We start from the raw sequence: 12174 nt of genomic DNA, 5'->3' as shown, positions 1-12174 counted from the left end.
TGTCACCTCTTTTCATCCTTCTAGCTCAATGTTCTCCAAACTGTGGCCCTTTGCTTGCCTTTATGCGGCTCTTGGGGCAACATGCCATTCACTGACGTCAATGAGGGGACACCATTCCTCCCAGGCACCAATGATGAAGCACTATTCCTACCTTTAATACGAACGATGGGGCACCGTTCCTCCCACTGATACCAACAATAGGGCACTAATCCTTCCACTAAAACCAATGATGGGGCACTGTTTACTCTCACTGACACCTGGGCATTTTCAAATTCCATTGGCCACAGCATGGCCCCCTAAAGCCTCAAGGACTGTAAGTCAGGCCCTTTGTTCAGAAGGTTTGGAGACCCCTTATTTAAACAAAGGATTGCATACATATATATATATATATATATATATATATATATATATATATATATATATACATATATATATATATATATATATATATATATATATATATCCATCCATCCAAGTACAGTACAGCCACCATTAGATACCCTCCTGAGTACATTCCACCTTGTCCATGCATCACAATCGCTGAGAGCGACTGACTGAGGTTCCACAGACAGCAAAGAAGTTTTGTGAAATCTGGCATTGCCAGTATCCCCATTACACAAAACCCAGGTGCTAATATCAAAAGTTTAGGGTACTAGAGTTATAAAACAGGCAATATGTAATTGTGAGCAAAGATGGTCCGCAACTCATCGCTTGCTCTTTAAAAATCTTCAAAATGTATTGATTCTCCATAAAATACACAGTAACAGACAGCAGATGTAAACACGTTTTAGCCTTGTGGGCCTTGTTCACTACAAATGCCATATACAAAAATGCCACAATATATAGTGTATAAACCCCTCCTGGCAGCACGTCATTAATTTGCCAATTAGTGAATAACCAACTAATTGGCAAATTATTGGATTATCCACTTATTGGCAAACAATACATTTTTTGAGAATCAATACATTTTTGAAAATTTTAAAGAGCAAGCAAGGAGTTGAGGACAATCTTCTTTCATGATTGCCATTGCAGCTGTGTGACTGACTGCCTTTCCACACCCAGGTAGCGCTGAAAAACATTTATAATCTTATTGGGTATTAGCACCCTACAATTAGAATATGTAATTGTATATAATGACAATAAAAAAGTAATGGGGAAGCTGTACACCAGGAATCCTAAACTGGTAAACTGGGTATACACAAAGTATTTTTTTCATTCAATTGGCAAGTTAAACAAAAAACCTCACAGATTCCTGCAGCAATGCAAGCGTTGTGGATGCAGGGATCTCCCCCACTGTGTTATTGTATTCTGACAGCAGGGACTCTCCACTCTGTCAGAACACACACATCAGCGCTGCAGTAGCTAAATCAAAAGCTTTATTCCAGCAGGACCATTCAACAGAAGCTGTAATAATCGGCTTCTGCTGAACAGACAGGGGTACACGCAGATTGCAATTCAGCCTGTTCCAGCAGAATCGGTCAAATTTTGATACTTGTATTTCCAGCGTTACAATTCAGAATACATCAAACAGGGCAGTAGAAACGGACTTATCTATGTGCTTCTTTTAAAGGTATAGAGGCTGTCCCCCATCCTTGGCCCGGTGGTTGTGAGAGTCTGCGGGCAGGGAATGTATCATATTCTGAAAGTCTCCTTTAACAATAAGGGGCCCCAAAATATTATCACCCCATGTGAATGAGTACGAGGTACATAGTTAAAGGGGGCTTCCAGATTCCAATAAACCCCCACCCACAGGGCCAGGGTTGTGAGGAAGATGCCCTTGTCCCAAGGTACCCCCCATGGTCATGTGGCCTGATATGGTTCAGGAAGGGGGGAGGGTGGCACGCTTTCCCCACCATTGCTGGCCAGCTAGGCTGTAAGCGCTGATTAAGGTTCTAGTTTAGAAGGGGAATGTAATTTGCCAATAAATTAAAACCATGTTTCGTTTGTAAATGTCAGTGCTTTTGAAAATTGAAAATCAGTGGGGTTTGGGTTCGGCATCCAAACTTTTTTGAAGTTCCTGAAACCCTGCCTGAACCAAACCAAGGGCAGATCGGCTCATCACAAGTCACTAGGATTAAAAAATTAATTCAACTAAATATTCCTGGTTATCTACCTTTTCTCTACACTGCACAGCTGGTAGTAGAATTACATCTTTTGTTACTGTTCGCGAACTGGGCTATACCTCTACCCTTTTAGCCGTTGCTGATGCAGATGTGCATATAGCAAGTATACACCAATCACCCACAACATTATGACCACCTTTCAGAATATTGAGCAGGTCCCCTTTTGCCACCAAAACAGCCTGGAACCATTACGACATAAACGCCATTAGATCTCTAAAGTTATGCTGTGATATCTGGCATCAAGCCGTCAGCAGCAGATTCTTTAAGTCCTATAAATTGCAAGGTGAGGCCTCCATGGATCGTACTTGTTTTTCCAGCACGTTCGACAGATACCCAACGGACTGAGATCAAGAGAATCTGAAGACCAAGTCAACACCTCAACTTCGTTGTTGTGTTACTCAGACCATTCTTGAACCATTCATGCAATATGAGGGCACATTATCATGCTAAAAGAGGCTACTGCCATCAGGGAATACAGTTTCCATGAAGGGGTGACCTTGGTTAGCAACATTGTTTAGGTATTTGGTATGTGTCAAAGTAACATCCATATGAATCAGTTTCTATTGTAACATCCATATGAATGAGCCAAGTCAATCTACCCTCGCATTACTAACAGACATATCAGCAAGAATGTCACACAACTTCCTCAAACTTAATCATTTTAAAACTGAGCTCATAATATTTCCTCCTGCCCATGCCCCCTCCCCTGACTTCTCTATCAAGATCAATAATATAACCATCAGTTCCTCCCCTCATGCCAGGGTGCTAGGTGTAATCCTGGACTCTTACCTGTCCTTTCAGCCCCAAATCCAATTGCTGTCCAAATCTTGCAGACTTCATCTCCGTAATATCTTCAAAATAAGCTTCTTTTTTAACCATTGAAACCACTAAGAAACGTATTCACTCCCTTGTTATTTCTCTCCTTGACAATTGTAACTCCATCCTCATTGGCCTCTCTCCCCACAAGCTATCACCTCTTCAGTCTATCATGAATGCTGGTGCCAGACTTATCCACCTTGCCAACCACTGTGTCTGCTACTCCTCTGCCAATCCCTCCACTGTTTTCCCATTGCCCAACAAATAAAATTTAAAAAAATAACAACAACATACAAAGCCATTTACAACTCTGACCCGAGCTACATAAACAATCTGGTCCCCAAATATCACCCAAACCATCCTCTCCACTCCACCAAAGACCACCTGCTCTATAGCTCTCGCCTCCCCCTCCCATGCTCATCTCCAGGACTTCTCCTGAGCCTCTCCCTGCCTCACTAATGCAATCTGTCCGGCTATCTCCTATTCCACTTTTAGGCAATCCTCGAAGACTCATCTCTTCAGGGAAGCCTATCCTGCCTTCAGCTAATAACCAAATATTTTTTTCTCCCATCAGTTCATCCCCCACAGTTATTGCTTTTTGTTCCACCAGCCCCTCCTTATTAGATTGTAAGCTCGCAGGAGCAGGGCCCTCCAAACCCTCCTGTATTAAATTGTATTGTCGCTGGATCGTCTCCCTTTTTATTGTAAAGCGCTGCGCAAACTGTTGGCGCTATAGAAATCCTGCTTAATAATAATATGAATAGCAGAACCCAAGGTTTCCCCAGCAGAAGATCGCCCAAAACATCACACTGCCTCTGCCAGCTTGCCTTCCTCCTATAGCACATCCTGGTGTAATCTTCTTCTCTGATAAGCAGTGCAGATGCACCCAGGCATCCACATGATATAAAAGCAAATGTGATTAATCAGCTCAGACCGCTTTCTTCCACTACCCTGTGGTCCCGTTCTGATGCTCATGTGCCCTTTGTAGGAGTCTTTGGCTGTAGACACAGATCAGCATGAGCACCCTGACTGGTCTGCCCCATACACAAACTGTGATGCCCATTTTTTTTTCCTGCTTTCAATACATCAACTTCATGGACAACCTGTTTACTTTCTGCCTTATATATTCCACCAACTTTTAATGGCCATTATAAAGAGATTATGAATGTTATTCACTTTACCCGTCAATCTTAATGGTATGGCTAATTGGTGTATGATTAGCAGCACCAACAGAGGACCTTGTAACAGAGGTTGTAAGGACACCACAGTTCAGATAACTTCCTTCCTGGTTGTGCAGGGGGCTTGCATCAAGACATACAACACTTACACTTACACTTAGGGATGCAAATTTGCACATACTGACATGTATGGCAATGCTAATGTATATTATACTTCTGGATATGACTGCAGTACTTAATTTAACAAAAAGCAACATATGAAGATCAGACATTTGTGGGTATAGCTGGTAATTATGGTAATGCAGACCATACATTTTCTAGAAAAGGGTGACAAACCAAACAGCAATGTCAAATGATTGCTGTGTTAACAAATAGCAGCCCACAAAATCTTTCTGTGTACAAGGAGAACAGATTGTAAAAGCATCGTATGCATTTTTACTACTTAAAGTAGAAAATATAATTCAATCACATACTAACTAAAATTCCGATGTGTCAAATTCAAAATTCCAGCACCTATACTAATAGCCAGAATATCAAATACTTCACATACAGAAGGAAAGTTGAATAACATTCGAACCAATATACAGGTGAACGTTTGATTCTCACTCTAATAAATTGTGAGTACACTCAAAATGATACTTCAGTATGGAAAAAGACATCAGAAGGATAAGTCACTCACTGGCTTTTTATTTCTCTGGTGGACTACAGTAGGGATATATCCCAGCTCCACCTACCTGCCATAGCTATGAAGTTTCTAAACTTTTAAATGTACCATATTCACTGCAGAGAACAAAGTGGGAGTAGACCCCCACCTGAAGCTTAGAGGTGGCAGGGGGCTAGGTTTAAGTTCAAACTATAGTCTTTAAGGCCTCATGCACACAAGTTTGCCCAGCTCTACTAGACACCTTTACTCCTTGTAGCAGCGTTTTGGCAGAAAAAAGACATTTGATGCTTGCGAATGTGTAATGCTTTTAGGCACATTTATACGTGTCACTTGCTTGCCCGTTTTATTTATTTCATTGGCCAGAATAATTTTTATTCTGGTCATTGAAATGAATTAACGCTCAAGCTCTAAACTCACCTAGTGTTAATGTGCGTTTAGACACGTCAAATGTTTTTTCTGGCAAAATGCAGCTTCACCTGGACAGCTGGCCTGGACACACAGGCTAACATGCAGGGGTGATTAGAGGCAGAAATAAATAAAACCACCATGTGGCCCTAGGAACAGCTTTAAAAAACGGCCAGTGTGCATGAGGCCTTAGAGATATTAGACTGCAGTTGAAGAGTCCAACTACCAATGTCCTTCCATACCTTGATATCACCACTGGGTGGACTTACTCTTCTATATACTTGAAACTGATCAATGACAACACAAGGACTACAGAAAAAAAAAAAAAAAAAAAAAAAAAAAGCTAAAACCAACATCAAACATCATGACATCATGATTCATACAACTGCATTACATTACCACAGTGCCACATATCATACTGGTTAATTGATACTGTGACATAGTTGTTCATTCATGCATGCATGCATTTTTTTCAATGCACAATGCAAAAGACAGACAATGCATTAACACTAAAGGGCACCAGATATGCAAAAATTAAAGGATCTGTGAACCTTGTCCAGCACCGATATTACAGTTAATACCACTGATATTGCAGTTAGGACACACAAAAAGGTTAAAATGTAATTTTCCCCTCTTTTCAGTTAGTGGTCACATGACTATTAAGATGCTACTAGGCTGCAAGCCAGGGCTGTGGGCAAGACAATGCCACAGCAAACGGCAAGTGATGGTTTCAAGACTACAAATTCTCATGCTCCCTTATGGCTTTCCCAGTGCTAGAGGCTGTTACGGTGTTGGCTGACCAACTTGAACTTAGAAGCACACTGTGTACTGTAAGCTCAATACAGGAACACATGCTGAGGAGAGCAATCATAATCTTGCTACTTTGCAACATTAGCAACTGGGCCAAGTGTTAACCAGTGTTCATGGGAAGGGTGGCTGCCTGCGATGGAACATCACAGTGTGCTGGCCATATCTTCAGGCAATTGTAATTTTGGATGTGGTAAAATAAATTGCTTGATTATTATATTATTATTATTGGAAGTGATTTTCTCCTCTTAGATGTAGTTTCAGAGCAACAAGAAAAAGTCTGAGACCCAAGCACTGGGTAAGCAAAGCCGAGGCCTAGGTTTCTGTAAGGACCCTGCACAGCAACACTGTGAAAAAAGAACAATGGGAGAGAGAACCACTTTTCAGGTTGTGCGTGTGTGTGATCAACGTATCCTACTGTCGATGGTGAAGTAGAGCAAAGAGTGCAGCTAATTTGCAGATAATATTATTATAAAGGAGAGGTTTGAAACTGGCAGAATCAACAGGGTAATAGGTATTTGCTAGCTGTAATAGAGTGCACTGTAAATGTAAGGTTTGTCTCTGATGGGAGATGAAAGGTGGACATTTCACAAATTACAGTTAAAGGATAAGTGCACCCTAACACTAAAATCTCTACATCTACAGACATCAACGATCTAACACTAACCTATCTAACCCTGTAAAGAAGAAATCAGTATACATCCCTTTTTCAAAGCTGACCTGATCAGATCCCACACTGAGCTGTCAGCTGCGGGTTCGCTGTGGAGGTGGGTGCAGAGGACACAGCCGACAACGGAATCACCATAGCAAGTCTATAAGTGACATCACTCCCCATTTATTTCACAGCCGTTGCCGGCTGTATCCCCTGAAGAGCTTCTGCCTCTGGAGACCGGACCGAATCAGCATAAAAAAAGGTATGTATACCGATTTCTTCTTTATAGGGCTAGATAGGTTAGTGTTAGAGCATGGATGTCTGTAGATGTAGCGATTTTAGTGTTAGGGTGGACTTATATAAATTTATATAACTTGAAGGAAGTTAAAATTTAAGAGTTATATAAATTTCATGAAGGGTTTTAAGTACAAATCACATGACCCTTAAACAATTTGAGACAGCCTTAGCATACAGTACTGTGCAAAAAGTTTTAGGCAGGTGTAAAGAAATGCTGTAAAAGAAGGCTTTCCTAAATATATATTTTAATTGTTTATTTTTATAAATTTACAAAAATGCATAGTGAGCGAACAGAATAAAAATTTACATTTTTCCATACTTGGTGTGACTACCCTTTGGCTTCAAACCAACATCAATTCTTCCACTTGCAAACTTTGTACACTTGCACAAAGTAAGGGATTTTGTAGGACTGGAGTCAGGTGTACCAATTATACCAAGCCGTTTCATGTCACAGGTCATACACCATGGCAAGACTGCGCAGAGGCAAACAAGACACGTGGTAGTTATACTGCATCAGCAAGGTCTCTCTAAGGAAAAGATCTCAAAGCTGGGGTTTCAAGAGGTGTTGTTCAAGCTCTTTTGAAGAAGCACAAAGAAATGGGCAACGTTGAGGACCGTATATGCCATGGTCGGCCAAGGAAACAATGCAGCAGATGAAAGACACATCATGCTTACTTCCCTTTAGCATCAGATGTCCAGCAGTGGCATCAACACAGAACTGACAGAAACCAGTGGGATCCAGGCACCCCTATATACTGTCCAAAGAAGCCTGGCCAGAAGTGGTCTTCATGGAAGAATTGCAGCCAAAGAGCCATACCTCCGACATGGAAATGAAAACGTAGAAACTGGGGTGCAGAAAAAGGGCAGCAGGTGCTCTGAACTGATGAGTTAAAAATTGAAATATTTGGCTGTAGAAGGAGGCAGTTTGTTTGCTGAAAGGATGGAGAGCGGCACAATAATGAGTGTTTGCAGGAAACAATGAAGCATGGTGGAGGTTCCTTGCAAGTTTTGGGCTGCATTTCTGCAAAGGGAGTTGGAGATTTGGTCAAAATCAATTTTTGTCCTTAATGCTGAGAAATACAGGCAGATACTTAACCATCATGCCATACCATCAGGGAGGCGGGTGATCAGCACCAAATTTATTTTGCAGCAGGACAAAGACCCAAAGATACATACAGCCAAAGTCATTCAGAAATATCTAATCATAAAGAGACCTGTAAGTGATGGTTCCCCCCCTCCCCCAATAGAGCCCTGATCTTAACATTGAGTCTGTCTGTGATTACATGAATAGAGAGAAGGATTTGAGACAGCCTACATCCACAGAAGATCTGTGGTTTGTTCTCCAAGATGTTTGGAACAACCTACTTGCAGAGTTCCTTCAAAAACTGTGTGCAAGTGTACCTAGAAGAATTGATCCTGTTTTGATGGCAAAGGGTGGTCACACCAAATGTTAATTTGATTGGATTTCTCTTTACCAAAATAGAAAGTAAACTATTAATACCTCTATTCCTGAAAGTATTCTTAATTTACAACATTTTTTTCGAACTCAAACCTGCCTAAAAACATTTGCACCTACCGGAAGAGGATAGTTGAGAATTGGCAAAATGCAGATACCTTTAACCATCAGATAGAAGTGAAGGACTAATGGGACACATAAAATGTAGTTAGCAAAAACTATATAGGAGTGACTTCAATCAAAGATATTAATAGTGAATGTGGTGTGATTACATTTGGTAGTAGCATGGGAAGTAGTTGTCTCGTAGCTCAGAGAACCAAGTGGTTAAAAAAAGCCCTGAATGCTGTAACAGATGCAATAAAAAAACAGTATTAAAAATGCATTGCAAAAAAAAAACTTAAGCTTCATGGATATGAACAATTATTAAAATGAATAATCTGCACAAGAAAGGTTCTTTATGTTGTCCGGTTTTAGGCACTGTCTGCAGCAGAAACTAGAAAGATGCAGAGGGGAATGGGTGCTGGTAGAGCAGTGTTGCTGCAAAAAATAGGATTTTTACGTCATACTTACCTGTAAAATCCTTTTTTTTTTTTCATACATCAAGGGACACAGAGTCAGGCTAATATTCATTACCTGCTGGGACATCCCAGAGCAATAGCCTTGAGGGGAGGGAGACACCCTGCCAAACAATAGCCATCAGAACTTATACGGCAGCCCGCAGTACACTGTGGCCAAAAGCCGAATCCTCGGCTGCTCGAATATCCACTTGATAAAATTTTGTGAACATATGCACTGAAGACCAGGTAGCAGCCTTACAAATCTGAGCCACAGATACCTGATGGCGAAAAGCCCAGGAGGTTCCAACACCCCTGGTAGAATGAGCTCTCACCCTAAATGGAGGAGCTTTATGTTTCAGACCGTAGGTCTGAATGACCATTTGACGGACCCAATTGGCAACGCAATGGAAGCTTTGGAAGCTGCCCTTCTTGGGTCCTTTTAGTAAAACAAAAAAGGAAAAAAAACAAAAAAACAAAAAAAAAACAAATCAAAACAAAAAACAAAAAAGTCTGATCCTCGGATCTCCGCAGATCTAGACAAATAAACCTTGACTGCCCGGACAACGTCCAAAGAATGCAGTCGTCTCTCTTCCGCCGAACGAGGCTGAGAGAAAAAAGGCAGCAAAATAATGTCCTGATTTAAATGAAAGGCCAACAATACTTTTGGCAAAAAGGATGGAACAGGTCGTAACACGACTCTGTCATGGTGAAGGATCAAGTACGCTTCCCTGCATTAAAGAGCCACCAACTCCAACACCCTTCTAGCCGAGGTGATAGCCATCAGGAAGGCTAGCTTGCATGACAGCAAGTCTAATGGAATTTCCTTAATAGTTCAAATGGTTGTTTGAGATAGTACCAAGTTCAAGTCCCAAGGACACATAGGTGACCTGATGGGGGGAAGCAAGCGAGTTGCCCCCTGCATAAAGGTTCGGATCAGTGAATGGGAGGCTAAAGGCCTTTGGAAGAATACTGATAGGGCCGAAACTTGACCTCTGATTGTACTCAAAGCCAATTTGATTTCCAAAGCTGACTGTAGAAAAGAGAGAATTCTCCCAATTGCACATTTCTGAGGATGCAATTTTCTGGCTTCACACCAAGCAATATAAGTCTTCCAGACCTTATGATAAATCTTCCTAGTGGACAGCTGGTCCCGAGATGCCATGGTCCTTTAACACCCTGGCTTCAATAGCCATGCTGTCAAATTTAGAGACTGTAAATTGGGGTGGAATATAGGACCTTGAGACAGTAGATCGGGGCAAAGTGGAAGCGTCCATGGCCAGTCTATCGTCCGTATATAGGATCAGACCTAAATACTTTAGACTTTGAGCTGGTCTCAAAGCTGACTTTTCGGTATTTATGATCCAGCCTAAGCTTTTCAAATACCGCACTGTGTATATTATGCTCTGTTCTAGAGCCTGTACTGAGTGATCTATGAGCAGGAGGTTGTCCAGATACCCGAGCACCAGGATCCCTTGGGCCCTTAAAAGATCCAGTACTGGTGCTAGGACCTTGGTGGACACCCGGGGAGCTGTAGCAAGCCCAAAGGGTAGAGCCACAAACTGAAAATGACGTTCCTCTACTGCAAAACTTAGGAACCTCTGCTGAGGCTGAAAGATAGGTACGTGTAAATACACATCCTTTGTATAGATGGAGGCAAGAAAGTCTCCCCTCTGGAGTAAGGTTACTACTGTGCGGACAGACTCCATCTGAAAGGACTGTATCAAAAGATACTTGTTCAGGGACCTTAGGTCCAAAATGGACCCTGTGTCCTAGTTTGGTTTCTGAGCCGTAAACAGGTTTGAGTAAAACCCTGTGCCCCTTTTGAGTACAGGAACCTCTACAATCACTCCTTGATGAACTGGATGATGTAGTGCCTGAAGCAATACATTTCTTTTTGGAGGATCCAAGGGGACGCTGGATCTTAGAAACCTGAGGGGGGACCCCCGTAACTCCAGCTTGTAACCGCAAGATATAATTGAGGTGACCCACTCGTCCTGAATTGTTGTTTTCCAAATGTCCGCAAAGTGCAGCAGCCTTCCCCCCACCCCATGGAGTGGGGGCGTCCCCTCAAAAGGAGGGCTTGGTGCTGGGTTTAGAAGAACTTTGGACCCTGTGCCTTTTCTGGCCCTGCGGCTTGCCCCTAGCCCTAACGCCCTGTTGGCGGCGAAACCGCCCTGACGCTGAGACATTTGAGGAAGCAGTCCCTGAGTTTTTACACGAGGGACCTCTGGTGCTTTTCTTCACAGGAAGTAGAGAACCCTTCCCTCCGGAAATCTTTTGGATATATTTGTCCAAGTGATCACCGAATAATCGTTCCCCATTAAACGGGAAACCTGCCAATAACTTTTTACAAGGAAGCTCGGCTGACCAGTTCTTAAGCCATAAAAGCCTGTGCATATGTACAGACAAGAGAACCAGATGAGAAACCTGCTGTATTGAATGCTTCAAAGCATCAACAGCAAAAACACAGCGCTCGAGGAATATGTGTCTTACTTTCAGGCAGATCATCCTCCTGGTTAGGCCTATCAGGCTGTTTGACCTGATCCTTTACGGACTGGCAAATACCAACTGCTGCAACAGCTGCCTGAATAGCTGAACTGGCCAAAGAAAAGGAAGCCTTTAATAACTCCAATTTCTTGTCAACAGGGTCTTTCAAGCTCTGTGCGTTATCTACTGGACGAGTTCTTGTTTAAGGAAGAGACTGCTGCATCTATGGCTGGCATGCTCCATTTTTTAACAAACTTTTCATCCATTGGATATAAAAGGGAAAACCTTTTAGGAGGCAAGAAAGTCCTGTCAGGATGTTCCCAATCACCATACACCGCCTGTTCCATCAGGGGGTGTAGCGGTAAAGTCTGTGTGACCTGAAAAGGCCTCAGAGATCCCAAAGAGGACCAGGGGGGCTCAGTCACCTCTGCAAGAGGCAACTTAAAGGCAGAACGAACCATTTCGGTCAGAGTCAGGATCAAAAGCCTCTGCAAGAGAGTAATAAATAGATTTGAGTATGGCCTTACGGAATAATGATCAATATGAGTTAAAAACGTACTATCATCCAAATTGAAACAGGGGAAATTAAGGGAGATGGAAGTGTGAGAGGGCAGTTGCTATTGCTGGCCAATACACAAAACCACCTAGAAAGGTTGATGTACTATCGCGGTACTGATACGCTGACCCAATAGTAATAATAAAAAAACAAACTTTAATACAATACAAAAAGAA

General features: G+C 42.1%; 1 protein-coding gene across 30 annotated transcripts in view; it reads right to left on the bottom strand.

The window, feature by feature from the left end:
• The window catches only part of CAMK2G (calcium/calmodulin dependent protein kinase II gamma), a 409422-nt gene that overhangs the window by 67452 nt on the left and 329796 nt on the right, over nt 1-12174 (bottom strand). The gene's annotated exons all lie outside the window — the stretch shown is intronic.

Source organism: Aquarana catesbeiana, linkage group LG08, assembly GCF_042186555.1.
Source record: "Aquarana catesbeiana isolate 2022-GZ linkage group LG08, ASM4218655v1, whole genome shotgun sequence".
In the NCBI taxonomy this organism is placed as follows: Eukaryota; Metazoa; Chordata; class Amphibia; order Anura; family Ranidae; genus Aquarana; species Aquarana catesbeiana.
This window is presented reverse-complemented; position numbering and strand designations above follow the sequence as displayed.